This window comes from Crocodylus siamensis, chromosome 15 (assembly GCF_052110815.1).
Source record: "Crocodylus siamensis isolate JL-2025a chromosome 15, ASM5211081v1, whole genome shotgun sequence".
Taxonomy (NCBI): domain Eukaryota; kingdom Metazoa; phylum Chordata; order Crocodylia; family Crocodylidae; genus Crocodylus; species Crocodylus siamensis.
Genome location: NC_143409.1, coordinates 12,003,449 through 12,029,968, shown reverse-complemented (window position 1 = coordinate 12,029,968; position 26,520 = coordinate 12,003,449). Strand labels below are relative to the sequence as shown.

At 45.9% G+C, this 26,520-nt stretch overlaps 1 protein-coding gene across 1 annotated transcript in view; it reads left to right on the top strand.

Moving 5' to 3' along the window:
- SLCO3A1 (solute carrier organic anion transporter family member 3A1) overlaps nucleotides 1-26,520 on the top strand; it is a 207,803-nt gene that overhangs the window by 7,112 nt on the left and 174,171 nt on the right. The gene's annotated exons all lie outside the window — the stretch shown is intronic.

The following is a 26,520-nucleotide window of genomic DNA, read 5'->3' as shown; positions in this document are numbered from 1 at the left end:
TAGGGCTTCAAATTGATGCCAGATGATAATAAACTAGGGCACATTAACCAACACTATATAATAATTTGTACTGAACACAGGATAGCACTCTGTAGGTGCATCTACACATGCACGTTACTGCGGAGTTGACTAATTAGCCCCATGGTAAAGTGTTGCCATCTAAAAGTGCACCTGTATTAGTGCACAGTAAATTAACTCTGCCGTAGGATAGGACTGTCTGGGACAAGTACCATCCTATGGCAGAGTAATTTATGCTGCCATAGTGCACATGTAGACAGTGACCAGGGCTGACTGGGGGCATGAGGGTGCTACAGTGTGAGGGCTGCCTAACGCCTAGTCCTGGGTACACATATAAACACTGCACCTGGGAGCAGCTTATTCTGGTGTGAAATGTGCTGGAGTTTATTATAGCATCTCCCTAATTGCACGTGTAGATGCACCCTGCATGTATTATACTGTTCCTTCAAATACCCTGTGAGAGAGGTCAGGATTATTATTTCTACCCTATAGAGTGGCTAAGGGGAACTCTCCCCCCAAAAACCCCCCAACAAAAAAAAAAGCCCAAAGCAGAGGCACAGATATTGATTAGAAGGTTTCATAACTCGGCATCAAAATCAGGAGTGGAATCCAGGCACCAGGTCCCAGCTCAGCTTGGTATAATTAGCAAACACTTTCCCTCTTGACACCTATTTGCATTGCAGTATCTATCATGTATCCCTCTCTCTAGTGCCTTTTTATACTGCTGCCCTCCAACCCTGCCTAGCTTCTATGTAAAATCAGTGGCAATAGTGAAATTCCTAGTGCAATTCCTGGAGTACCTGGCATTTCAACCTACCAGTCTGTAAGCTTCAATTCAAATCAGGGCCCCAATTCTGTTGGATGCTCTCTAAACCCGTAAGGAGAGACAGTGCCAGCCCCAAAGACTTTTATGGTCTAAACAGATACACCAGACCAAGGAAGAAGGAGGGTAATTTTATTGCTCTTACTTTACAAATGAGGACCTAAGATATATAGAGGCTGCAACTTGCTCAATATCTGATGGCAAGTGAAATGGTGCTGAGACCTGAACTCCAGTATCCTGGGTCTGATGTCAATGATTTACTTGTTTCCTGCATGCACAGTCCCACCAGCGTATTTGCAAGGGGATGGCTTGCTTGTGTATGTATATCCCATTGCTTGGGAAGCAGAAGAGCAACATGTTCCCTCCTTCTGCTAGTGGGGATGAGCTTTTCTTTGGCAAGCACTGATCTGATTTCCCTGCATTTGTAATGGACTTTGAAATGAATATGTCTTCTTCTTGTTCTAGTATGCATCTACCTCACGCACGTTATTCTAGTTGCAGAAACAGTGAGTTCCTGGGTGACTGTGGAGAGGCAGAGCTCTGGCTGTGTTGAGTTCGACACAATCAGTTCCTTCCCCTCTGAGCTTCCCCTGGGCAATGGAGTGATGGGTCTTTTTAAACAAAATAATATGTTTAAATGCCATGTTAAACTCCTTGCCCCATAAACAACTGGGAGGTTTCACCCACATTACAAAGAACACCTTAGTTGATAGGAAGTGAAAAAGCTTAAAAATCCAGTACACCGTTGGTTTATGGTGTTTAATAAAATAACAATAAAGTTTAATGAACTTGGACGGCTTTACTCAGCTGAGGTCTTTATCACACCCAGCCCTGCGGGTCTCTGAATCAGTTAAGGCAGTTTCACTTTCATGTTCTTGTTGCTTTATTTGTCTCGGATACTGCAGGAAACATGTTTGCTGTCTGTGTCTTGCAGGGAGAGGTGGGCTGTTAGTTTGTTTGAGCCATTTTACTTGGTCTTAAGTTTTATTTTTCATTTTTTCCAAACTTGAAATCTGGGGCCACATTAGAATTGGCAGAATCTCCTTTCGTATCTGGAGGAAATTGCTTTGAGGTGTGTAAAATATTATGGTAATTTTCTACCTACCCAAACGGATGTGTTTTACCCTTTCTAATATAAATTTTGAATACAGTCATTGAAACAAGCCACCTATTGTTTTCTCTATTTAATGATGAGAATATTTGAAATAACAGGTCAATGTCTTATGTTGCAGTTCAGTGCATTATATCGCCGCTTGTGAGAATAAGTTCATGAGTAAAAATGGTTCTTTCATCCTCTGGAATTGTATTTCCATTTTTCACTTCTTTTAAATCAGAAGTTACTCCCATCTTCCCCGAAACGTTTTTCTTTAAATGTATTTGAACTCCATGCTATATTATATGTGACTCAAGTATTCTCTGCTGCCAGTGTGTCTCTGTGTGTTTCAAATGCTGGGAGGGCAAAAAATATTTGGGAAAGCTGTGCTCACTGCAATGCTTAAATTCATAGTGACAAGCTGATGGATACATGTTTGTGTCGGAGATCAGGATGGGGCTTGTATGTTTTGAGACACTGCAGCTGCAAAATTGCTTTATTGCTTCCAATCTCCAAGGGAACAATAGAGAGTGAAAAAAACACTGTGCTCCGTAACCCATCATGTTAAACAATAAATGTGTTTTTAAATGAGCCCCAACAGGAAAAATGCTGCAAAAATCTTTAAAGAAGAGGATCAGGATGTGAATGAGTTACTATTTCTACCTGCTTCCTGTATCTCTGCCACAGAACATAAACTGGCAAGGTCAACCAAACACTGCTGAGCAACATTACTCCAGTGCAGCTAGGGCCAAAGGGACCGGTCCTGACCACGGCAAAACTCAGGAGACCCTGGGAGTTTGGGGCTTTAACTCTTAAGGACACAGCAGCAGAAGGAGTGCAAAATGCAAACAGGATCTCACACTCTGAAATTTAATTTCAATTAAAAAAAAACTCTGTTGAGCAGAGAGTAGCCTCAGCTGCCACTTTGATTCTCTTATCTGTTTTCAACATTATTGCAACTCTGTAGAAATGCAAAAATCTAGAAATCTTTTTGTCTCAGACCAGCACGGCTACCAAATATATCCTTGCAACTCTATAGGGATTTCTGCCCCCTTCCATCCCCCTACCACCCTGACAAACACACTGGGTTTTTTTTCTTCTTTGTAAACCCAACATTTATGAACAGCCCTCAGCATAATGAATTGGTGTGCTGCAATGCTCCCAAGCGTCCATAGAGTAATAGCCAGCATTCAAGAGCAGCCCAGCAATAGCGTACCTATATGAGCAGCATCATGAGGCTTCAGATTGTGAGGGTCCAGCCTGATGTGTAAGAACAAACCAGTGCATGTGGCCTAGCCCTTACCAGTAATTGTACCATAGCAAATCTAGGCATGCTCACAAATTTGTATGTCAGGCTTTCAAAGTGGGAATTATAAAGAGGGAGTCAAAGCAAATGATTTGGAAAAAGTAAGAAAAATCCCTTTAATGACATCCTTTTTTATATTCCACTGATCTCATCCTGCCAATTTTGTGCCATATTAATGGTTATCTTCTATTGCAAAGATGCATTTACTTTTTTCACACAGGCATTTTTATTGTGCATGATTTACTTATTTAAGATGGCAAATTAAAAGAGAGAGAGACCTGGAGCTAATTGGGAGACAAGGGTGGGGAGAAAAGGAGATGGAAGGCTCTTGGTCTCTGCAGAGACAAGCAGGGGTTTAGATTTTCAGTCCTATTGCCTGCTTCTCTGCTCATCTCTGAGCTGCAGGCAGAGCAGCGATTGTCACAACTTGTTTAGCAAAGCCCATTACCGCATAATCGCTCTCAAAGCTTTACATTTTCTTTTCTTAAAGTGTGTCTGCTGTGCTTGGTACAGTATGTGGTCATGGTACCTACTGTGATTTATTCATCTCTCACAATGTTTAGACTGCACACTTCCACCTGCAGGAACGGAAGCGGTACGGGCAACTTGATGATCGTTCCGGTCTTGCAGGATCAGCATTGACCAGATTCCTGGAGTCTGGGATTTGGGGTGGTCTGTTGAGAGACATGACACCTTTGCACACAAAGTCAAACTGAAGTCTCAATTGGTGCATTCCTTAATGGTTCTTGTACGTATAGGCAGAAGTAACAAGTGTTAAGCACCAGTGCTCTGGCCAAATTTTTCTATGTGAGAGATTGCCTTCTCCCTCCCTGAATTCCTCTTGCAGTTTTACTTGCAGAAGATGCTCTTTGTGTCCTCTTGTAAACCACTTTGCAGTGTTATTGTGAGCTGTTACATAGGCACTAGGTTCCACCTCAAAGAGATGCATTTTAGTGGAGCATATTAGTTTCATGCCAAGTGATTTTGGTTACTGTGTGTGGATGTACGTATATAGGGCTTGGGAACCACTGGGACAAACAACACCGCCAATGCAAGGTGATACTGCATGTACTAAGCACAGAAGGAATACATAATCTTACATAGGGCCTTAGTAAGGCCCTTCATGTGAGATTTAGAAGGGAAATAATGTTTATAATTAATAATAGCCAAGAAAGACCATATTCTTGTTTGTGTTTTCTGGATATACAGTCTTAAGAGCAACTAATTGCAATGGGGCCTTTCATCCTCTTTGTGGGAGATGGGTAGCATGCCTTTGGAAGTTAATTGTGAGTGGCAATGCAGGTCTTTATGTCTGAAGTTAGTGCAGCCACCAGACGAGTGACAGCACCATGAGCAGAAGGGAAACCTTGTCTCAAAGGGGGAATCCAATATATTTGGGTTTTCTACTCAATGCAGTATTAGCTCGATTAAGCTCAAAGGCTGCTGCAGATCACCGATACTCTGCCTTGATGTCTTCCTTTCAGGGGTTCAGCCTCTTTTAACTGTGACTACCTTCAGCAACATTTCTGCAGGTTATCAGCTGGCACGCTGGATTTCCCCAACCTCTGAGGACAAGAGAATGATCTGACCCCATGTTATACTTCCATCATCAGTTTGTTATATCAAATACCCTGCAACCAGTTTAAACGTTAGAGTCACATGAATATGGCGCTAGCCTGGGGGGTTTTTTTGTTTCGAGTCCTATGCTAGAGACTTGGCTTTGGATAAATACGTTACTTTAGAGTTGAGGTTCTGCTCATGAATCCATCTGCAAACAGATCTGCTTCCATAAGTAAGCTCTTTGTTGGGAATGATTTGATAGCAGTTCTAAGTTAGCGCTGCGGTTACTTACAAACCGTCTGCTGCACCTGTGGCTTTGAATATTCCCCACTCATAATTACCTAAAGCGAGCTGTCTTGACTGGACTTAGTCTTTAGAAGTTTGGACCCCTAGCACAGAACTACATTTTCTGTTCTTTTCCTTTCTTTTCTTTTGTTTTCTTTTCTTTTCTTTAACTATTATGTTGCCAAGGTTACTGTGTTGCTAGTGTCTTCCTGTTGATATAAACCTAGTAACAGAATATTAATAGGAGGTGGAAATGGAAAGTTTCAGATCTCTCATCAGTTGTTTTTTTTTCTTGTGGAATTATTTGAACTTTTTGATCTAGTCTCTTGTGAGCTGGGGCAGTGTTCATTGGCTTGGATCATTCAACTTGATTCTGACCTGGACAAACCTTTGCCAGCGCTTTTAAGTTGTCTTCTAATTGTTTAAATTGTTGTCTGATCACTTATTCTAATGGTAATGTGTTGGCTCCTGCAAAACTTTGACCACTGTGTCTGGAGACCGTTCTGTTTATGTGTTATATCTTAAAACATCGGGGAAGAGGCTTCATCCCTTTGGTGTGTGTTGGTACAGCACTGAATGTAAGTCGAGTCCTTCCTCATCTTGTTTGGGGTTCTGGGATGGCCCCAGTATATAAGTAAGAACAGATTGTTTGCAGTTTGGGGGTTTTCCAAAGAACTTGTGACCCAAATCTAACCCGTGCTACTGTCCCCTCACTGGATCTCTGCACAGTGTTCCTGCATTTTGCGTGGGTTATAATTTTGGAGGTTAGTAGGAGACACGGGCAGGAGATCAGACTCGATGATCCATTGAGGTCCTTTCTGACCCTAGCATCTATGAATCTAAAAATCAGTTGCCTGCAGGATAACATTGCCCTACATGCCCATAAGAGCACTTAAGGACTTTGAATATCCAGAGATTGGTGGATGGGGTGGTGTTGAGGGGCAGATGGAAGGCCAGTGCTTCATGTTTTTGTGGAAACCAGATGTGCTTTGGGAACTGTTTGGAGCCATTGCAAGTAGGGAAAACCCAGGCAATGCAGTTTCTTTGCTGAAAACTTCATGCCAATCTGAAGGAGGCCCTGGTGGGAGCCTGCAGGAGGGCATGTAGCCTCTGGGGATGACTCTGTGTGGATAGCCAGGGTCTTCACAGATCTTAAGAGACTTAAAGATTTGGGGCCCAGGTCCATTGCTTTTGCGGGGATGTGGATAAGCCTTCCCTGCCTGCATCCTCTGGATGTAATTGAAAAAACTCCTTGTAAGGAGCTTCCAGGAGGATATCCAATGCCTTGCTTTTCTCCTGCAGGAGGCAGCATTGCCAGCCCTTGAGATTATCATCCAAGACTTGCTAGATTTCATGGTTTTATTGAATCTCACTGTTAGTTGTTGCAAGTACGTTTCTCCCTCTCGGGTTTGCAGAGGGAAGCTTGACATGACATGAACCAAACCATCCCTAAAGGCCTGCAACCAGGAAGGCAAATAAAAAGATGCTAAGATTTGCTTTTTAATGGTCTGGTTTTGAAGCCAGTGTTGTGATTTTTTTTTGAATGCTTGAGGTTAACAACACTGTTGCTGGCACGATCTGAACCCATCGATTTTAGAGAGAGCACCTCATCCTGCTGCCTCTTCACCACCCTCCATCTCCTTGTCCTTCCAAGTGATAAAAGCTTGAAGCCAATGGAAAATACTGGTTTTCATACATTTTTTTTCTCGTTAATTCCTGGAAATTCAAAAAAAAAGATGGAGTACCTTGAAAAGTTGAGCTGATGGTTCTCATATGGAGTTGAGCATGACGGACGTTGTCCTGTATCCTTGCCTGGTGTTGCTTTCCTGTTTATGCTTGGCAGGTTGTTTTCACATCTGTAAAACTAGGATAATGCTGCTTGCCTGCTCTACAGGTGTATTGAACTGTTGGACTGTCTGTCTGCCAAAGCACTTTGAACAGGCGTTGATCAAGACAGACAAAGATTTTTTTATTGGCTGAACAATAGAGTTGGAGCTAAGGGACCGCATTGCCTGCCAGTGTCAGTGGGCACCGCCCTAGTGACGTTGATGGGATGTTGCCCATTGACAGCAGTGGAGAACTTGATCACAAAGGCCATCCAGTTTTTCATGGGGTGTAATCTCTGTAATGCCGCGAATCTTGCCTCTTAAAGAGCTCAATAAAAAACCAGCGTACTGGAAATGCAAGTTTAAAACTAAAATGACCTCAGCTTTCTCCCCCTGCCTCGGGTTTGAAGTATGTAGATTTAGATGCTTTTCATTCACCTTTCAGCTTCCTGATGAGATCCGGACTCTCAGTATCTAAAAGGCACATGAATGGATTTTCCAAGGCACAGTGTCATTGTGGCTCTCCTTACCCTGGCCCTGCCCCTTTGTGCATACACATGCCACCAAAGGAAGGGGATGGGGGGCAAGGGACAGTAACTTATTTGCTTGAAGCCAACATTGGCTATGCAGAAATGTTGATCGTAACATTTTGGCAGTGACTGATCAGCATTCCTGCTGCATTGGGTCAGGTTTTAAAACCAACCTTGGTCCACAATGCTTGTGGAGCATTGTCCAGAGTTATCAGGACTAAACTGTTTTCCTCCATGAGTCAAGGCTTAAATTTCCATGCCCAGAAAAATCTGCTTTCATCTGCATCTCAGCAACATGACACCTGGCAGTCGGGAGAGCAGGCAACCTCATGTCAAATGATACTTTGGGTTAGGGAACAATTAATGGATGGATGGTTTTGTGACTAAGGCACTGGCTGGGAAATTGCACCTGGCTCTGTTCTAGACTTGCACTATGGCCTTTTGGGCATCTGTTGCCCATTAGGAAAATGGAGATGGCAGTGCTTCCTTACCTCCTGGGGGTGCAATCTGAATATGTCAAAGGGTGTGAGGGGCTGGAATACCACAAGGGCAGAAGCCATGAAAATGCCTCGGAGAGAGCGAGACCTTGATCTCAGCTGGAACCATCAAGTGGATCCTGTGATCAAAAATTAATCATATTAACAGTTTTTAACTACCAGCCAATTGTCTACTATAGATTTGTCTGTCATTTTGCTGTTAACAAAAACATGGATATTTTGTTCCTTCCAATGTGCACTCTCTCCATTTGAGCAGTCTGGATAGTTTATTTGACTTTTTGGCTACTGCTGTTTTCAGTGCATGTGTTACGGAGTAATACTTTGAAGAGTGCATCTGAGCATCCTTTGGAGGAATTAACTGTTTCTTGCAAGTCAATAAATGTTGAAACTGAGAGGTTAAGTGACCTGCCAGATGTTTCACATCAGTTGCAGGGGGACTAAAATGCAATGCTCTTCTTCTCTTGCAGTGTGATACACTATCCACTACCTCACATTGCACAATATAACTAGTTAGAACTCTTGTCTGGAGGTTTGTGTTGCTACACTGCTATAACCATATCTTAAATTATTTACCTTTGGCATGAAAAGATATGGATGGGATTAGGAATTCTGAGCCTTTGCCCATGCTATCCTCTGTATGATAGCAACACGTTTCAGAGCGTCTGATCTTCTTTTGGCTGACATAAGTGTGCCTCTGAGTATGGAAGCTCATTGCAAAGGCAGTGCACAGAGTTATACTGGATTAAGTTAAGGTGTGATAACCCCCCCCCCCCAGTTTAGTTAAACCAGTGAAAACACCAAGTAGTTATTCCTATTTTAGCTTAATTTATGTCTGTTGCAATGAGGGTTAAACCTAAACTGAGCATGACGGGCTGAAATAAGTATGTGTAGAGGTCTTTGCACCCATTTATTAAACTAAGCCAGAGCCAGTTGTATATGGTCGAGACCTGTTTTAGCAGAGATGAATTTCCAGTCTGAGCCCATTTTGTGACAGGCAGGTGTATGTGAGCTGGAGGGCCTCATCTTCCTCTCTGGCTGCAGCATCATAAAGATTTTTTATGGCCCCAGGCTTGGGGTTGAGCATGTTATGCTCCCCAGACCATATCCTGATAAACAGCCCCAAGAAGCACAAACAGTGCATGTTATGGCTGTTTGCTCTTTCCCCATATTATAGCTGTGCAAAATATTTTGTAACCCTCTTCCTTTGACTACTTTCCTTTGGGAAGTGGATTCAGACATACATGAAATGCTGACGTAGATGTACTGCTGTAGGTAGACACAACCTTTAGCCCTATCCAAAGTAAGGAGCAGGCCTAATACTTGGTGATGCTTACAAATGCACAAAGCAGCCGCTTCACTGATGGCTTGAAATGTCTTCTGTGGCTTGAAGAGCTGATCGTGCATAGTGCTGCCCCGTGCTGTTGGAAGCTGAGTCTGTAGGATGGCCATCTCAGCTCTGGGATAGATGACTACTAAGTGTCTATGATGTTCAGAGCTTCAGGCTCATTCCTCTTTGCACCAGTGTTATGCTGGAAAGAGCACACGCAGCTGCCTTAACCCTGAACAGGCAAATCCATGAGCATGGTGAAGCTGACCCTGCACTTCCTGGTCCTGCCTTACTGCCCTAATATAACAGATATTTTGGGCTGGGGTAGGCAGCCCCCAGCACATGTGCCAGCATGTGGCACGCAAAGGCATTTTGCTTTGCATGCATGCCTCAGGGAAGGAGCCAGGGTTTCACTGCCACAAGAAGACTGGACCCCTCTTCTTGAGCCCCCTGCCATCTGTCCCAACACACCAGCATCTTACAAGTCGAGGTTGTCACTCTGCCCAAAAACGTTGCTGATCTCTGTCCTGGGATATGTTGGGAGTGTGCCAGGAATGGGAGAGGCTGTAGCCAAGGAGTGCTGCTTTTTCCTGCTGTGCTGCATTGCCCCTTGCTGCTCTCCTCATTGCAGTAGCTGGGCCCCCTTGCCAATTTTACCCATGCTGCTTTTTGATGAGGCAGGTAGCTCATCGTCAGCAGCCCCTTGATGTGAGGATGACAATCTTCCAGTAAATAGGGAGGTCATCGGTGAGTCTGTAGACGACCAAGACAACAGGTCAGTATGGTTATTCTGGTTTGCTGAAGCAGAATGAGTCCTGGAGGCCAAAAGTGAGCCTGTGCTAAAGCCAGGAATTTAACCCATGTCTCCTGGTATCTGTGTTTTTAGGACTGGTTTTTCTTCCCCCCATATTAAATGGTTATTGCCTCTTCATAGCCTTCGTCAGGTAGGCAAAAGGGCTCCTAAGTTTAGTGAGGAACAAAAGAAAAATGGGTAAAGGAGCTGATGAGGTGATACAAGGGTACTTTGTGTGTCCCATTCAGTATTGCCACCCCCAAGTATTCAAGAATCACAGGTCAGGGGGGGAATCTTCTTAAAGTAATGAGCTCAGTAATAATAAGTGCATGTTCTTTTTTTTACTTTTACAACTGACATGTTCAAACTTTTCTCCCTAATCACCAGCTTAGACATTTTCATTAAAAGGAAGTTAAGATTTTTCAGGTAATCAACTGGTTCCAGCTGCGGAGGGTTTCTGAAAGCAGATGAACTTGCACCAAATATTATGACTCATGCTCAACCTGGAAAAGTTGGCAACACTTTGGCCATCTTGTTAATTCCCTTTTAAATGACATCCTTCCTTCGCAATGCTCTATTAGTTTAAATATTTCATAAACTGATTGGAGAATCATGCCCACATCTGTCGATAAGCTAAAATTTTTGTGTGGTTGCAACCAGAGAGCCCTGCTGTGGGGATGGTGAGCAGAAATTGAGCATCAGGCACATTAACAGAGCCAAGGCAGCTGCAGAGATGGAAAGTAGTTGGGTTTGTGTCATCTTTCTGCCTCCCTTTCGCAGTATCTAGCCACTATATAATCTCTGCTGTCTTCTAGCTGCAAGGGCTGAATTCAGTTTGTGACAAAGCCTTTATTAATGTTGCTTCACAGTGTCCTGCATGTGTCACTTGTGTCCTGGTTCCCAGTCCTTGCCTGCCTGATGTGAATACTCCCGCGACCAGCTCTGCTGGCATCTTACACCTTGCATTTTCAGCACAGGCATGATAGTGACACAGCCTTTAGCCCTTAATTCATGCCTTGATCATCAAAGAAGCTAATGATGCTCAGTCTTTTGCATGACCTGTCCTCCTGCAAGGCTAAGGCCGTGATTTGCTTCACTGGTAATTAGCTTTTGCCGTCATGTTTCTTCTTTGCAAGCATAAAAGCAGTTTGATACAGGAGAGGTTTTACCTTCATTTACAAAGGTTGAATCATGTATGTTGGGACTCTGCCTGTCTCTCCAGTGATCTCCCCGCACTGTAGCAGAGAGAGACTTTGCCTTCCTCTCCATGGGTAAGGATTCTTTGTAGCCCAGAGTCCTGACATCTGCTTGGGATGACGTGGGTGTAAGCCTAGAATTGAGTCTAGGTGGGTGCTATAGTAGTGCTTATAGTTCACGTGTGGCCGCTTGCAGGTTCTGTAGGATGTGGTATAAATTAATACATTGGTATCAATCACATCTGTATTCAAGCAGGCCTCATTCGGCAGACCCCTGAGCACAGGGGGATTCAAGGCATCCATGGTAGAGCCAATGGGAACCTCATTAGTGACCATTTCAAAGATCAGTCCCTGATGTCAGTGCAAACAGGTGGTCTGATCCAGCTCCTGTTGAGTGAGCAGCTAAACTCCCATGTACTTCAGTGGAAACCCGAGGCTGTTTTTGTGCTGCAGCTAAATTAGTATGCTGGCATTGTGTATACACTTTAGTTTACCCAGTGGCATGAACAACTTGAATCAGACCCCATCCTGGAGTTTCTATGTTAAACCAAGCATTGCAGTTTATGAATGTTATTTAAGTTAATGTGGTCTTTTGCATATTTATGATGCTCTTTGCATTAATAGTGATAGGACGTTTAATAATAATGAATAGTTGACACACAAATAGGATGAACCTAGCATACAGCATTAAAGAGTAGTAAGTCATGCAAACTCTTGCTGTGGGTTTACGTGCAAAATGTTTTTTTAGACGCCAGAAAATCAGTTGCATTGACATCCTAGTGAATGGGTTCTGCATGGGTCGTGCACATTGTTTGGGCTGAAAGCACGTATAGGAATCTGATTTTGGCTTCAGCGATTGTGCCATAGGCTGCCATTTTCACAGCTGCCTGTTGGAGAGTCCAACCGTGATACGCAGCTGTGCGTTTGAATCCTTTGATTCTGGCTAGTCAAGTTGAGTGGTAAGAACAAGAGTCTTCGAGTCAGAGCTCCTGGGTTCTACGTCCATTTGCAGCTCTGTCACTGGATTGCTATCCTGCTACTTCTGTGTGTGGGCTTGAAGATGGGGAGCAAATTACAATCCTTAATCCCTCTACTTTCCCAGCTGTGTCTTCCCGGTAAATCTACTGTCCCCTGCAGCAGTGCTCTCTCAAAGGCATGCCGTCTGCTCCAGGCGGGCTACTTTATAAAGCAGCAGCTGTGCTTCCTCATGCCTCTGTGGGGAAACTTAACTGGCCCTGCCGTTCAACCCTTCTGAAGCTGTGTGGTGGTTTTCACGTTGCTTTTATTCAGGGATAGAGCTAGGGAGTGTGGCTGAGGGGGGCAGTACCTGGCATGCTAAATTCACCAGATGGACATGCTCTTTTCTGTAATATGGAGAGGCCGACTCACTGGCCGTGTCCTATGCTGTGGATCCTTGTGTAGCGGACATTCCCGACTGGAGCACTGCTCTGCTCCTGCATGTCTGGATCATAGACTGCCTCTTCCCTGCGGCATGCTTGATGGCCTACATGGGCCTATGCCTTCCCTGATAAGTTAATGTTGCTCTGGGTGAAACATCCCATTTCTCTAAGGCAGAGAGCTGAAGGTCTCCTTGCTTTGCTTCTGCCTGTCTGTGTTGCCCTTTTGTGTGTCTCCGTGTAGGACGTTTGCTTTCCCTTGTGTCACTGACGGACCCCTTGCAAGAAGAAATGTTGTGCAGAAATGTTGCATGGTACATGACAAACCACTGGCCCAAACAGGATATCTTCCATGTGTGCTGACTGCTCTGCTAACAGCACCCCCCCACCCCCAGGTGTGTCTCTGTTAACACATGGGGTCTAGCTGTGAGCAGACTGAAGGGTGACACACAAGCACCTGTGTTTCTTTATGCCCTATACATATTTTAAGCGCCTGAGAAAGTAGCTCAATACTGACTGAGACACAGAGGGAGGATGGATTTGCCAAAGCTCTGAGGACAGGCCCAGTCTCAAACTCATCCAGGGTCATGTCAATGCAAGACGACTCTGTATAGATTTCACACGTGGGAAAATACATCTAGTACATATGAAGCTTAAGACACCCATCTGTGGGCCGTATTTTCTAAGAGGCTTTATAGAAATTGCAACAGGGGAAATGTGCAGCAAGCAATGCCTTAGAGAATTTTGATGGCTTAGATTATATCAAGTGATATTATTGAGCCCGTTTCTTGGTCTCCCTTGGCTGTAATAACATTTGGAATTGTAGTCATTTCTTCTTGAGAGGACAGGTTGGATTCTCGTTTAAAATGCTTGTGGTGACCCCAGGAGACGCGTGTTTTCTGTTGCAGCTTAAATATGTCTGGACAATGCAGGTAAAAATGCTGGCTGGAAACATCCTTTACTGTAAGTCACCACTGCCTACAATCTAACACCTTGGGAGCCATTCCTTAAGCTAGTATAGCAGGTTGCTCACCCTGCTTTTGGGTGGGGGAAGAGACTCATTTCTCTGGCAAGTAACACGCACAATGCAGATGGCTGCTGAGGTGCTCAGGGGGTCTTGGATATTAGAAGTGGTCATAGGGGAGGATGGTTTGGTGAGCAGGAAACAGATGAGGCAGGCCAGGGTGCTTTAGGAAACACAACTTATCCCATGTCTCTCCCAGTTGCATACCTGGGGTGCAGGTTCATGAGTATATCTGGGTATGTTTAAAAGTCTGCCTGCCTGTCTGTTGCCCAGAAGAAGCAAGAGAGGCCAGTGTGAATGGCTAGGGACAGACATTCAAAAAGCCTGAGCCTGAATTGATTCAGTATTTGCAGGCTAGTTTAACCTGGCTAGGCAAAATCAGTTTTGTAACTGGATAGACAACCCAGAAATGCAGGCATGTGCCTGCAGTGGCTCAGGCTAGAAACCGGGGGATGCTAGACCAGCCCACCTTTCACTTCCACAGCCCTGAGCTGAGGCAGGGCATGGCCAGGCCCCAGCAGGGAATGATTATTCACCCCCATCCTAAGCTGCCCATCAGGGAATGTTTATCACCCCTAACTCAGTTTTTATCAACCCATTAAGGAAACAAAGCCTCTCTCCATTAACTAAGGGAGCTCTTCTTAAACAGCTCTTCCAAGGAAGGACATTAAGCTACCTGTCGATTAGCTCCAAAAAGCCTGTCTACCTGCCATCTCCCACAGCCCGGACCATAGTCAGCGTGTGGTCTGCTAGCTAGTGCTGAGGTGTCTGTGTAAGGCAGAGGGGAGCGGGGAATAATCTCTGCTTAGCAGGGAGAAGCCAGGCAGATGCTCTGTGACTTACCAAGGAGAACCAGTGGGGAATGGGAGAGACCCTGTTCCCCTGAGCACTACCAGGAGTAACTAGGAATAACCGCCATAAGTTGACTGAGAGTAGATTCAGGCTGGACATCAGAAGGCACTACTTCACAGTCAGGGTGGCTAGGATCTGGACCCAACTTCCAAGGGAAGTGGTGCTTGCTCCTACCCTGGGGGTCTTCAGAAGGAGGCTAGATAATCACCTTGCCGGGGTCGTTTGACCCCAGTACTCTTTCCTGCCATGGCGGGGGGGTCGGACTTGATGATCTGCTCAGGTCCCTTCCAACACTACCAACTATGAAACTGACTACAAGTCTCTCCCAGAGCTGCAGCTGGTGAGCAGAGGGGAGGGGCCAGCCCTGTTTTGGAGCAGAGAGCCCCGCCCAGCCCAGGCCAGAGAGCATGCTGGGATGCTGGGGGTGTATGGTTTATCTTAAACCAGCAAGGGGTCTGGGACAGACATTGAATAAACCGATTTGAGCCAAATCAGTTACATCTGATACTACATTCAACCAGGTTTATCTCAAACAGGTTTCAGCCATTTTCAAACTGCACTGAACATCTGTTACAGGTTTAAAGCAGTTTCTGATCACTTAAACCAGTTAAGCCAGTTTATGTGTAATGTCTGTCCCTGGCCAATGAGAGCAGGAGCATATCCCTTCCCCTCTTTGCCCCCCCCCACACATAAAGGGGTAGACTTTCTAACCTAGTGGAGTCTTTTGAGCTATATGTTCCCATCCTGGGGGCCTTGTAGGAAGAGCGAAGATGTGAACCAAAGAAATGGCTGAAGAGTCTAAAGATGGCAGGTTTGGTTTCTCTGGCTCTTCGAGGAATCTCAGGTTCTACAAATCTGCAAGGGAGGCTCTAGGGGAGGCCATTCTCCTTTGTTTTTCCTTCGGGAGTATAGTTATCTGGCAATTATTTCACACCCCATAGCACTTCAGATATGTGTCTTCGCGACCAATCTCTTGTCATGTAACTGAGAAAATGTATTTTACATTAAAAAGAGCCTTTAAAAAAAATTGCCCTGCAGACACAAAGTCAATGTGTTTTCTATATATAACCCTGCATTATTAATACAGTGAACTTATCTTCAGACTCTGTGGGTGAATATGAGTTGATCATTGGAGATACGAACAATATGATATTTATTTTCAGTGCACTGGGCCTGACTCCATAATGGTGCCCCTTGCCTTATATTCATTTCTTAGTGATAATGCAGAACAATAGTGTAAAGCAGGTTTGTGTGACCTGCGTTTCTGCAGAATATTAGTATAAAATAAACAGTCGACAGGGATGTGCAATTTTACACTGGCTCAGAGATGCCAAGATCTGTCGATTGTGAAGGAACAGAATGATAAATATCAGCATATATTATTGAAAGATGACCTCATACTGATATAATAAAAGTTCCTGTTTTGTTTTGTTTTTTCTTAGTGCGGGGAGTAAAAAATATGTTGCTTTAGCTCTGAATCTTTGAGATGATCATTGATTTTTATCTTTGTAATTTATCAATTCTTATGTTAAGCAAGATCTTTTCTCCTCTGCTTCTAAATATTGGACAATACTTTATGGAGCTGACATACCAGACTTCTGCGGCACAATTTTTTCCAGGTACTAAAGCCCCTTGCAATTGAACAAAGGGTAAACTTCTTATCTATACATGCATAATTTGAGCTTTCTCATGTACGTAAAGGGAAGGAGAAGGTGGTATAATCCATGTTATATAATTGATTGGGAATATTATGATTTTTAATTTAGTACAGATATAGGAGATACTGCTCTCATTGGTGACTCCTAAGGACATCTTTTTTCATATAGATGGGACAAAACAGTTTAGGTCCTCTTTAAGAATCTTTCTAGCTACATCTGAAAAAATTAAAGGCTAGGCTATATCAGCACAAAGAATTACTGATCTGATCTCAGCTTGCAATCAAGTCCTTGGAACAGGTTACCCAAAGAGGTTGTGGACCCTCCATTCTTGAACATTTTTAAGACCCGGCTAGACAAGGCCTTGGCTGGGATGATTAGTTGGGTGTGGTCCTGTTTTGAGCAAGGGGTTGGACTAGATATGACTTCCTGAGATCCCTTCCAGCTCTCATTTTCTATATTTCTATAACTCATTACTTGTTTCATTCATAAATAAGCACGGAGAGAAATACGTAGACTCTCATCTTGTTTATGCTACTGTAAGGGTAATTAAATTCTGGCCTAAAGTTATACCTCAGGGACTGAACACTAGGGCTGTGCGAAATGGCACCATTCCATTTTGCCTTGCGTTTCAACAGTTTGATGGAACAGCGTTCTGATTCGAATTTCATTTCGAGTCAAAACAGCTGTTCTGTTCCATTGCATGAAAACAACCTGTTTTGATGCTGTTTTGACATTTCGTTGGGGGTGGGAAGTCAGCCCGGCTGGGCTACTTTCCCACCCCCCATGCTAGATTGTGCCGGGGCGGAAGGCAGCCCAGAGGAGCTGCTACCCTATCTCCTGTGCTAGATCGCATGGGGGGTGGGAGGCAGCCCAGCTAAGCTTCCTCCCGCCCCTCCCTCCATGTGATCTAGCACCAGGGTGGGGAAGCAACCCAGCTAGGCTGCCTCGCCACCCACGGCATGATCTAATGTGGGGGGTGGGAAAGCAGCCCAGCTGGGCTTTCTCCTGCCCCTCCCCGCCCCCCGTGTGATCTACCACCAGGGATGGGAAAGCAGCCCAGCTGGACCTCCTCCCGGCCCCGGCGCAATCTAGCTCAGGGGATGGGGATCAAGCACGGGGGATGGGGAGTCAACCGCGGTGGGCTGACTCCCTGTTCCCTGCTGGATCTTATGTTGGGGATGGGAAGTCAGCCTAGCTGACTGACTTCCCATCCCCAGCCTATGGTAAAAAGCCTATGGGGTAAAAAACACCCTGTTCAAATTTGCTGATGACACTAAGATGTGGGGGGACGTGGGCACATTGGAAGGATGCAACAGGCTGCAATCAGACCTAGACAGGTTACAAGGGTGGGCGGATGAGAACAGGATGGGTTTCAACACAGACAAGTGCAAGGTGATGCACCTCGGGAGGAACAACCGGCACCATATCTACAGGTTAAGGACCTCCCCTCTTGTCAGCACGGAGGCGGGGTCATCATTGACTCCAAGATGAACATGGGCCGGCAGTATGGAGAGGCAGTTAGGAAGGCCAACCGCACCTTGGCATGCATCCACAGATGCATCTCGAGCAGGTACGAGGAGGTGATCCTCCCCCTCTATGCGGCACTGGTCAGGCTGCAGCTGGAGTACTGCGTCCAGCTCTGGGCGCCACACTTCAAGAGGGATGTGGACAGCATGGAGAGGGTCCAGAGGAGGCCACTCGTATGATCAGGGGACAACAGGGCAGGCCCTACGAGGAGAGGCTGCGGGACCTGAACCTGTTCAGCCTCCACAAGTGAAGGCTGAGGGGGGATCTTGTGGCCTGTTATAAACTAGTCAGGGGGGATCAGCAGGCATTGGGGGAGTCCCTGTTCCCCCGAGCACCGCCAGGAGTGACCAGGAATAACGGTCACAAGCTGGCAGAGGGTAGGTTTAGGTTAGATATCAGGAGGCTACTTCACGGTCAGGGCGGCTAGGGTCTGGAACCAGCTTCCAAGAGAAGTGGTGCTGGCTCCTACCCTGGGGGTGTTTAAGAGGAGGTTATATGCACATCTTGCTGGGGTCGTTTGACCCCAGTACTCTTTCCTGCCATGGCAGGGGGTCAGACTAGATGATCTGCTCAGGTCCCTTCCGACCCTAGAAACTGAAACTATGAAACTATGGTCAAAATGTTTCGACTAGCCTCATTTTGTTTTGAGGCTATTTCAATGGCCTTTGTTTCGTTCTGATTTTGCTGTTTCAACCTCAAATTTGGTCAAAACAGTGTCGAAACAAAACGGCCAGCAAAATTTCACACAGCCCTACCGAACACATCCCAGGAACCACCAAGTGCTTTATCCCTTGAATAATCAGGCCCTGAGAGAGACATGAGACCACCAGTGAAGCCTGGTCTCAAACATGAGCAGATAGCAGCAGCATGGCGAGGAGTGAGGGAAGATGACTAGAATGGGTTAAGTGAGGATCAGTTTTGAGGCAGAAGAAGTTGTCTGTAAGAGCAGAGATGGCTGTTCCTGACAGTGCAGGATCTGTCGGGGGGGGGACAACATGAGTAAAGGGAGATGAAGTAGTCCATCTGCAAAACGCTGGGTGCCCTCAACAGTACGGTCTGTAGCGGGATCTGAGAATACTCAACATCTTAAGCCTTGGTCCCCAAAAGAAGCACTAAGTATTGGGAGGACTGTAGGACAGATGTGAAGTCTGTAAAAGTAACACAGATTTGGAAAGGGTGAAGCTGTAGCTTCAGCCATTAAAATGTGTGTGCCTTTGTATCTCACACATGGTATGTATTTGCATAAGGGTGCTTGTATCCATGATGGTATTCTTGACGGCTCTGGAGATTGATGGGTGCTTGTTTTGGTTTTAGGGTAAGGCCTCATGGGTTAGGGTGAGGAGTTATGGTTTAGGGTCAGGATTCGTGACTGAAATCCTGTGGTTCTCTCACTTTTAGACCTGGTCTGGTTTTGTTGTCCACAGTTACTGCCGCAGGTCTTACTGGATTTAGGATGGATAGTTCTTCTCCTTCAGGACCTGTGACCTAGTATAAATACAGTGATCAGGTGGCCTTTACAAAGTTTGGCTTTGTTTAATCTTGACAGGACAAAGAAAGCAAGAAAGGTGAGGAATAATTTTATAATGGCAGAACATCTATATACCTGTACATTTGCCTAGAGCTTAGGAAGGCCTAATTTCTTCTGTCCCAAGCGGGTCTTGGTGTGTGTGTGTCTGTTCCCTTCAGACATTTATCTGGAAATAGCTCTCCCTGAAAGTTTCCAACAGAGTGCATTTTTCAACAGTTTTTTCAAGCCTTGGCAAAACAGCTGTGTATCTTGGCTGGATCCTGGAAGGAAAATCCTCATAGCTCATAACTTAGGCATTGTTTAGTAATTCTCTTGATGTGTTTACTGAGTGGTTGCCTATCTCAAGCCATTGTGTTGCCATTGAGTTTGTTTCCCAACAAAACCGATATGCTTGTATAGTAAACTTCTGAATGTTTAGCTTATCGTAATGATAGGTGAGCACCTTTTCAGCCCCGTCACTGGTTGTGTAACAAGTGCAGGATGACTAGGGAAGCTGCGCTGGATGGCAACTTGGGGGGGTGGGGTGGAGAGGGCCAAAACTCTAGCTGCTTTTGCAGCCATGTGAATTCATTAGTGGGACAGCAGCAACCAGAAGTCCCTTGAGTGTAGAAGTTGTCCTGGGTGCCTGGCTGCATTGCTATACCTTTGCCCGTCACATATAATATTCAGTCTTATTTATCCTCAGCAGTTTAAGTAAATTAGACTGGTTGGCTGAGAGCTGTGATTCCCAGTGTGCTGGGAAAGTGCCTGCATAGAAAATATGAACAGTAACAATGATCTCCTCTTCTGTCTGACAGAGAAGGGGGTCTCAAGCACAAACGCAAGCTGTTTGCTTGAGTCACAAATGGAAATTTAATGAGGTTTGATATATTTTTGCACATAGCAAGCTATATAAAAATAAACGGGATAGATGGGGATGGAACAATGTTCCCAGCCTGGGAGAGTCTGTCTTGAATAGATGCTGATCATTTAATCTCAGATAAAGTCTCTGCTATGCTAACTGTGATATTGCAGAGAGCCTGAATATTTATAGGTCAAAGCCAATGTCAAAGCAAGAGCTTGGCTGCTGCTGCCACCCTGGGTGTTACACAGTCGCACTTCTGGTGTTCTTTGTTTAAAGACCCAGCACATCACCTGTTTTCCCGAGTAGCTCCTGTCTTTGCTACAGAGGCTAGTTGGAGATTTTGGAGGACGCTTCACGTGGCCATGCTGGTGTCAGCCACTTGATTCACAGATCTCAGTTTTCTTGCGATACTGGCGGCTAATCTGCTGCATTTTTGCCCCTTTCTTCAACAGAGGCCAGCTAGCAAAAGGCCATGTTTCTACCAACTAGGAGAGTGCCCGTAGTCACTTGCACAATACCAGGAGAAATCCAGCTTGGTCAAGCCAATATATATGTACGAGGGGAACAGGGGGATGCATTCCCCTCTGGTTTTATCAGCAGAGGGGAGCTGTTTTCAACATGCTCTGTCTTACTTTAACCCTAGCTATAACCACCACATCTCCATTGTTTGAGGAAGCGAAGTAAGAGACTGCGTGGGGCCATGGGTGTCGTAGGAGCATGTAGCAGGAGGGGAGAAAAGCCACAACTGATTCAGTGGAGGTTATTTGTTTAATTGAATGAGAGAATTGTTGAGACTTTGAGCCACTGCCATATTAGCTATTAGAAAAACAAAAAACTGAACCAAAGCAGCCCCACGGGAATAAGAGCAGGAAAGACTTGGGACTCCTGGCTTCCTTGCCTGGGTCTGTTATAGCCTTGTCAAGCAAATGACGTAGGCTGGGATTTTCAATCTTAGCCAACAGAAGTTAGACCCCTGAAAATGGGTTTGTTTGTTTTTTCCTGCCGGTGCTCAACCACGCCGGTGCATATTGTCTTTAGAAGCGCAGAACTCGAATTCTCACTGAAGACTGAGCTACTTTCTCAGGTGCTTAAAATATGCATATGTGGTGGAGGTCTGAACTTAGCCAGGGTGGAACAGCTTTGGGGAGCAGCTTCCAAAGCTGCAAAGAGTAGTTTGGTCCCCCTTTGCAAATTGGTCTTTCTGACTTGACCCTTCTGAGCCAGGTCCTCCTAGCAACTGAATTCAACTTTGTTGTGTGCCCCCGCACCATTGAATTGGGGTTTCTGTGCCTCAGTTTACACACCTGCAGGACTGAAGCTGCAGCTCTTCTCTACCTTCTCAGGGAGTGGAGGTCCTCAAAGAAGAAACACTGGTGAAGCTATTGTTCTGTTGCAAGGAGCATCCTGGAGGGGACAAAACGGCCAGCGATACCGGGGGAAGGTGGGATTGCTCTGCTGGTTTCTTCCTTGGGCCAGGAAAGTACAGAGTGAATGTTGGGTGAACTCTGCCTCTGCACCTTGGGATGCTTATGCATTAACAAGCTAGCTGTCCCTAGCAGGGAAGGCTGTTCAGAGCAGCCTGCTTAAACCAGAAGCAGTGTAGTTCCATTTGCACAGCTGCGTGGGTGGGCTAATTAGCTTGAGGCCTGGCTATAATTGGCAAAGTCCTTCAGCGGTGCTAATTAGGCCACCTGTGCAGATTGTGCTTCTCCAGGCAGGCTGCTTCACCTCACTCCAGCACTGTGTGCTTGTGGGTGCTGCCCCAGGGACCTGCCTGCACCCCTCCCCCCTTGCTCTTGAGATGGCTTGCTTTGGCTACTTGTCTCCACTCTGCACAGCCAGACCCAGAACTGAGCTCGGAGGCTGTCCTCCCACCTCTTCTCTCAAGGATGCTGAGCTGTTGGCAGTGGGGCAGGTGGCACCCACAGAGCAGCTGTTTCCCTTCGTCTCTGGCCTTGGTGCTGCTGGATGTGGTGTAGTTCTTACCTAGACACAGTCTGTGTTGCTCATATAGAGGTGTAAACTTAGGGCACTTGTACACGTGATGAAAATGTTGCTGTGTGTGGCATAATGGCATACACTTACACATATGCAAATGTGGGGGGGTTTAAATGAGTGCATCATTGCGAACTACGCCATCGCCCAACGTAGTTCAGTTTGCAACACTGCAGCTTGGAAGGTTGCAGCCGTTAATCTGTCAGCTTGCTCCCCGGCTGGGTGAGTGACGTGAGCCCTGAGCTGCCCTTGCTTTGCCTTTCTGCCTCACTTGTTGCTATTATTGCCGTTGTTGTGTTGTACCTGCTAGACAAACCAGAAAACGGTGAAGCCAAATGAAATATCTGGCCCATTCCCTTAATGCACAGGTGTAAGAATGTGCTCCAGGCTCTTTGCCAGAGCCTCAGTCTGGTAGTGAATGCTAGCGCCTTGCTTGGGAAATACATTCCCCCTTCTGGCTTTTTAAAGGCAAATATTTTTCTTCCTTTGTCCACCTGCATCTCTTGCACTGACCCAACAGGGTGCCAGAGTTACACGCGTGCAGATGCATCACATTTCATTTGACCCTCGATGACCAGGTCAGCTGTGGAATTCAGCAGCGCAGCCCTCACATTGTGGTGCTTCTTCAGCAAAGGCAGCTGGGGAGAGATGCTTGCAGTACAAGTGACTTCTGCAAGGAGATAAACAACATTGTTCTGCCAATAGGAGCATCTTTCTACCCAGCCAGCTGTAGTCCAGTTGAGAGAGCATTAGGGATCAGGCATTCTGGGTACTATTCCTCAGCATCTCATTGACTTACTGTGTGATGTGGGGCAATAGTTTCACCCTCTTGTCTCTGCTTCAAACCTCTAATCAACCTTTTAAATCAAAGTCTCTTTCCTCTCCTGTACCTGTGTAGTGTCTCTCTTTCTTGGTTTCGAACATATGAGAACAATGCTGCCTCTGTTAGATTACCAGTCTGACTCTGATCTCAGATTCTGGTCGTCAAAGCACAGTAGCTGATTTCATCAGAGAGGGTACGGGATGTGCTGTGCATCAGAGAGCCGCAGGAGAAACGCAGGATTTTTGCAAATCGCATCATTGTTTCCTGTAGTTGCGTGACCTGCATTTCAAAGTGACCAGCACCTGGTACTTCCAAGAACATTTTCTCTGCTCCATCATCCACATATCCAGTAACCCGATCCTATAGTTTTGATGCAAGAAGAAAATCTTTTAGTTCATCCCTTTATGACTTGAGTTGTGAGGTTTGACAGGTTTCTTTCCTCCTTAATGCTACTACATTCCATAGCCCTAAATGATACTCAGGTTTATGATGTGTTATATCTTTCTTAAGAATGCAGCTATGATTTTTTACCTTTTTTGCAGCAAAACTCCATGCTGCATCTATTTAGAGTCCTCTTTCACCCTGTGGGGTTGGCCCTTTTGGTTGTGTTTGACCTGTAGCTTAGGTAGCTATCAGAACTGCTCCTATGCTGCGCTCTAGGGCTACAGACAGGTATTATACGTAAACCAGTTTAAGTGATCAGAAACTGGTTTAAACCTGTAACTGAATGGATGTTCAGTGCACATAAACCAGTTGGAAAATGGCTGAAACTGGTTTAAGATAAACCTGGTTGAATGTGTTATCAGACTTAACTGGTTTGAGTCAAACTAGTTTATGCAATGTCTGTCCCAGACCCCTTCCTGGTTTAAGTTAAATCAAAGTCCTGACATTCTGTCTGGGCTGGGCAGGGCTCTCTGCTCTGCAGCAGGGCTGGCCCCTCCCCTCTGCTCCCTGGCTGAGGCACCTGCCTGCCTTCCCCCTCACCACTCCCTGCTAAGCAGGGATTCCCCCATCCCCTCTGCCTTACGCAGACACACAGCATTAGCTAGCAAACCACCAGCTAGCAAACCACATGATGGCTACGGTCCTTGCTGTGGCAGATGGGAGAAAGGCAGAATCAGCAGGCAGCTGGTAATGTCCCTTTGTTGTTTTCTTAATGGGGTGATAAACACTGAGTTATCAGTTCCCTGCTGGTGGGGGGGGCTGTCTAATTAGAGCTTCCTGGGCCCTGGCCACACACCCCCCTCAGCTCAGCCTGTGGAAGGCAAGGGAGGGCTGCCTTAGCTTCCCCCAGCTTCTAGCCTGAGAATTGGCAAAAGTTGGCCGTTCTTTTTATTGCTGGAACGTGTATCGTTATACCATAACAGCATCTTGGAGACCCTTTATCACCGTCCTTTGTCACAGTTTTGAATCCACAGCGGGCAGTTCAGGACCAGCAGAAGTATGCGTAACAAAATGATCAGATGTGGTGTAGAGATACAAGTAGTAGTTCAGGACAACCTTAACACTTAGCACAATCTGGTAATCCAAGAAGAACAGGATACCCTCCTTTCTGCTAGACTGAGGTTCTTTTCTTGATGGAGATGTTGTCATGAAAATAAGAATACACTGGGTTTTCTTCTGTGTGTGCAAATGAGTGCGGCTGAGGAATTCAGTGCTGAAATGACTCGACTCTACCACCCAGTTTTACTGTTGCATAAAACCAACAAGTGTGTTTCATTGCATCTTGTAAATCTCAATTGCCTGTCTCCTTGAAAGCCTCTTGGTCTTGAAGATACCACATTAATTAATCTGGAAAATACTCTTACAATGCTTGTTCAATGTCATTTTTATTTTTTTTTGATGTGGAAACATTATGCAGAGCTGAACTCGTTGTTTTTGTGGCTGCTTCTCGGGTTGGTTACATGACATACTGTTGCCGTGTCGGCCAAGCGTCAGCATGTCAGCGAGGTTAACTCTGCTACTCGATAATGGCAATTAGTTCAGATGGAGCCAGATCAGATGCCTGGCTTAGTGTGTGTTTTGTTCAACTGCTTCATGGGAGAGTTTGGTTTCAATGTGAAACCCATGGCCCTAAAAGGGAATAAGGCCAAAAAAAATTGGCTAGTCCTTCACTGTAGACTAGAGAATACACCATGGCAACAAACAATACACATAGACCAGCTTCCCTGAAAAACCTGTTGGCTTGCGTTGGGGTGTCATAAACTCGCACTTGTTCAAAAGAGTGTATGGTAAAGCTAGCAAGTAGACACTATATGTGCATGGGCGACTGGTGCCACCTTAATCGGGGGGGCATGTGCCCCCTCCAGTGGGCGCCCCGTAGCCAGTCTCGCCTACCTGGGGTGAGGGGTATCGCCTGTGGCTGATTGCACCAACCGGGAAGCGGCCACAGCACTTCATCCAGTGCTCCCACCCCCCAGCCAATGCTCACGGGGGGCACCAGCCCTCTCGCCTGCCCCCTCTGCCTGTTGTCTGAGCGGAGAGTGCGGCCTGTCAGGGAGTGCACCAACATGCTCAGGGTGTGCATGTGCACCCCCGTGCATCCCCGACACGTTGCCACTGAATATGTGCCATTCTTTAAGAAGACACTTGAATGAGTTACATGTTTATCATTCAGGTTTCAGTTTTGGCAGCAACTTTTGTGTGGTAACTTAGGAACTAGGACTGTGTGAAGCTTCGGTCCCTGATTCGAGTCAGTGGAGATTTGGCCAGATTTAAGTGGTCGAATCTCTGAATCTGAATCGAATCAAGAGACCCTTTAATCTCTCTGGATCGAATTGGAACCATCTGAATCAGTTCAGAGAGATTTGGAAAATTTTAGCAATTCGGATATAGACACCGCTTTAAATGTTTTTTCAACATACCTGAAGGTAGCAGGCGGCTCGTGAATGCTGCGATGCTGAGGCATGTGGAGTGTCCCACAGGAGCACAGGGGGCTCCCCGGCACGTTTGGCAGCAGACCCGAAAGTGGACCAGAAGCACTTTTGGTCCACTTCCGGGTCCGCCCGGGACCATGCTGGGGGGGCCCCCCTGCACCCTCCCAGTTTGGCAACTAGTGCCTCCTGGGTCTGGTGGACATCCGGGGACCCCCTGAAGCTGATTGCCAAGCCGGAGGAATGTGGAGGGGCCCCCTGTGCACTCTCCAATAGACCCAGAAGTGGACTGGAAGTACTTCTGATCCACTTCTGGGTTAGCCGCCGAGCATACTTCTGTGGGATGCTCCATCTGCCCCACCATCACAGCAATCACGAGCTGTACCTGGTACCTCTAGATATGTAGAAAAAATGTTTAAAGCTGTGTCTGTGTCTGAATTGTTGATTCTCCAAATCACTATCGAATCTTCAGATTTGGATTTGGCTGAATTGAATCGGGGTCAGTGATCCGAATCAACAAATTGAATCGCTGTCCCTGATTTGGGCCGAATCCAAATCCGAATTGAAATGCACACCCCTATTAGGAACCCAGTTCTGACGGACAAGTCTGTAGGACTTAAGCTCCAGATTCATAAAAAGGTTACCTGGCCCTTGAAGGTCTAGATGATATTGCCACTTCTTTGTTCTGGGGTAATCCTGGAGCTGTCATACCTACCCTTAGCACCTTGTTTTGCAAACAGCACCA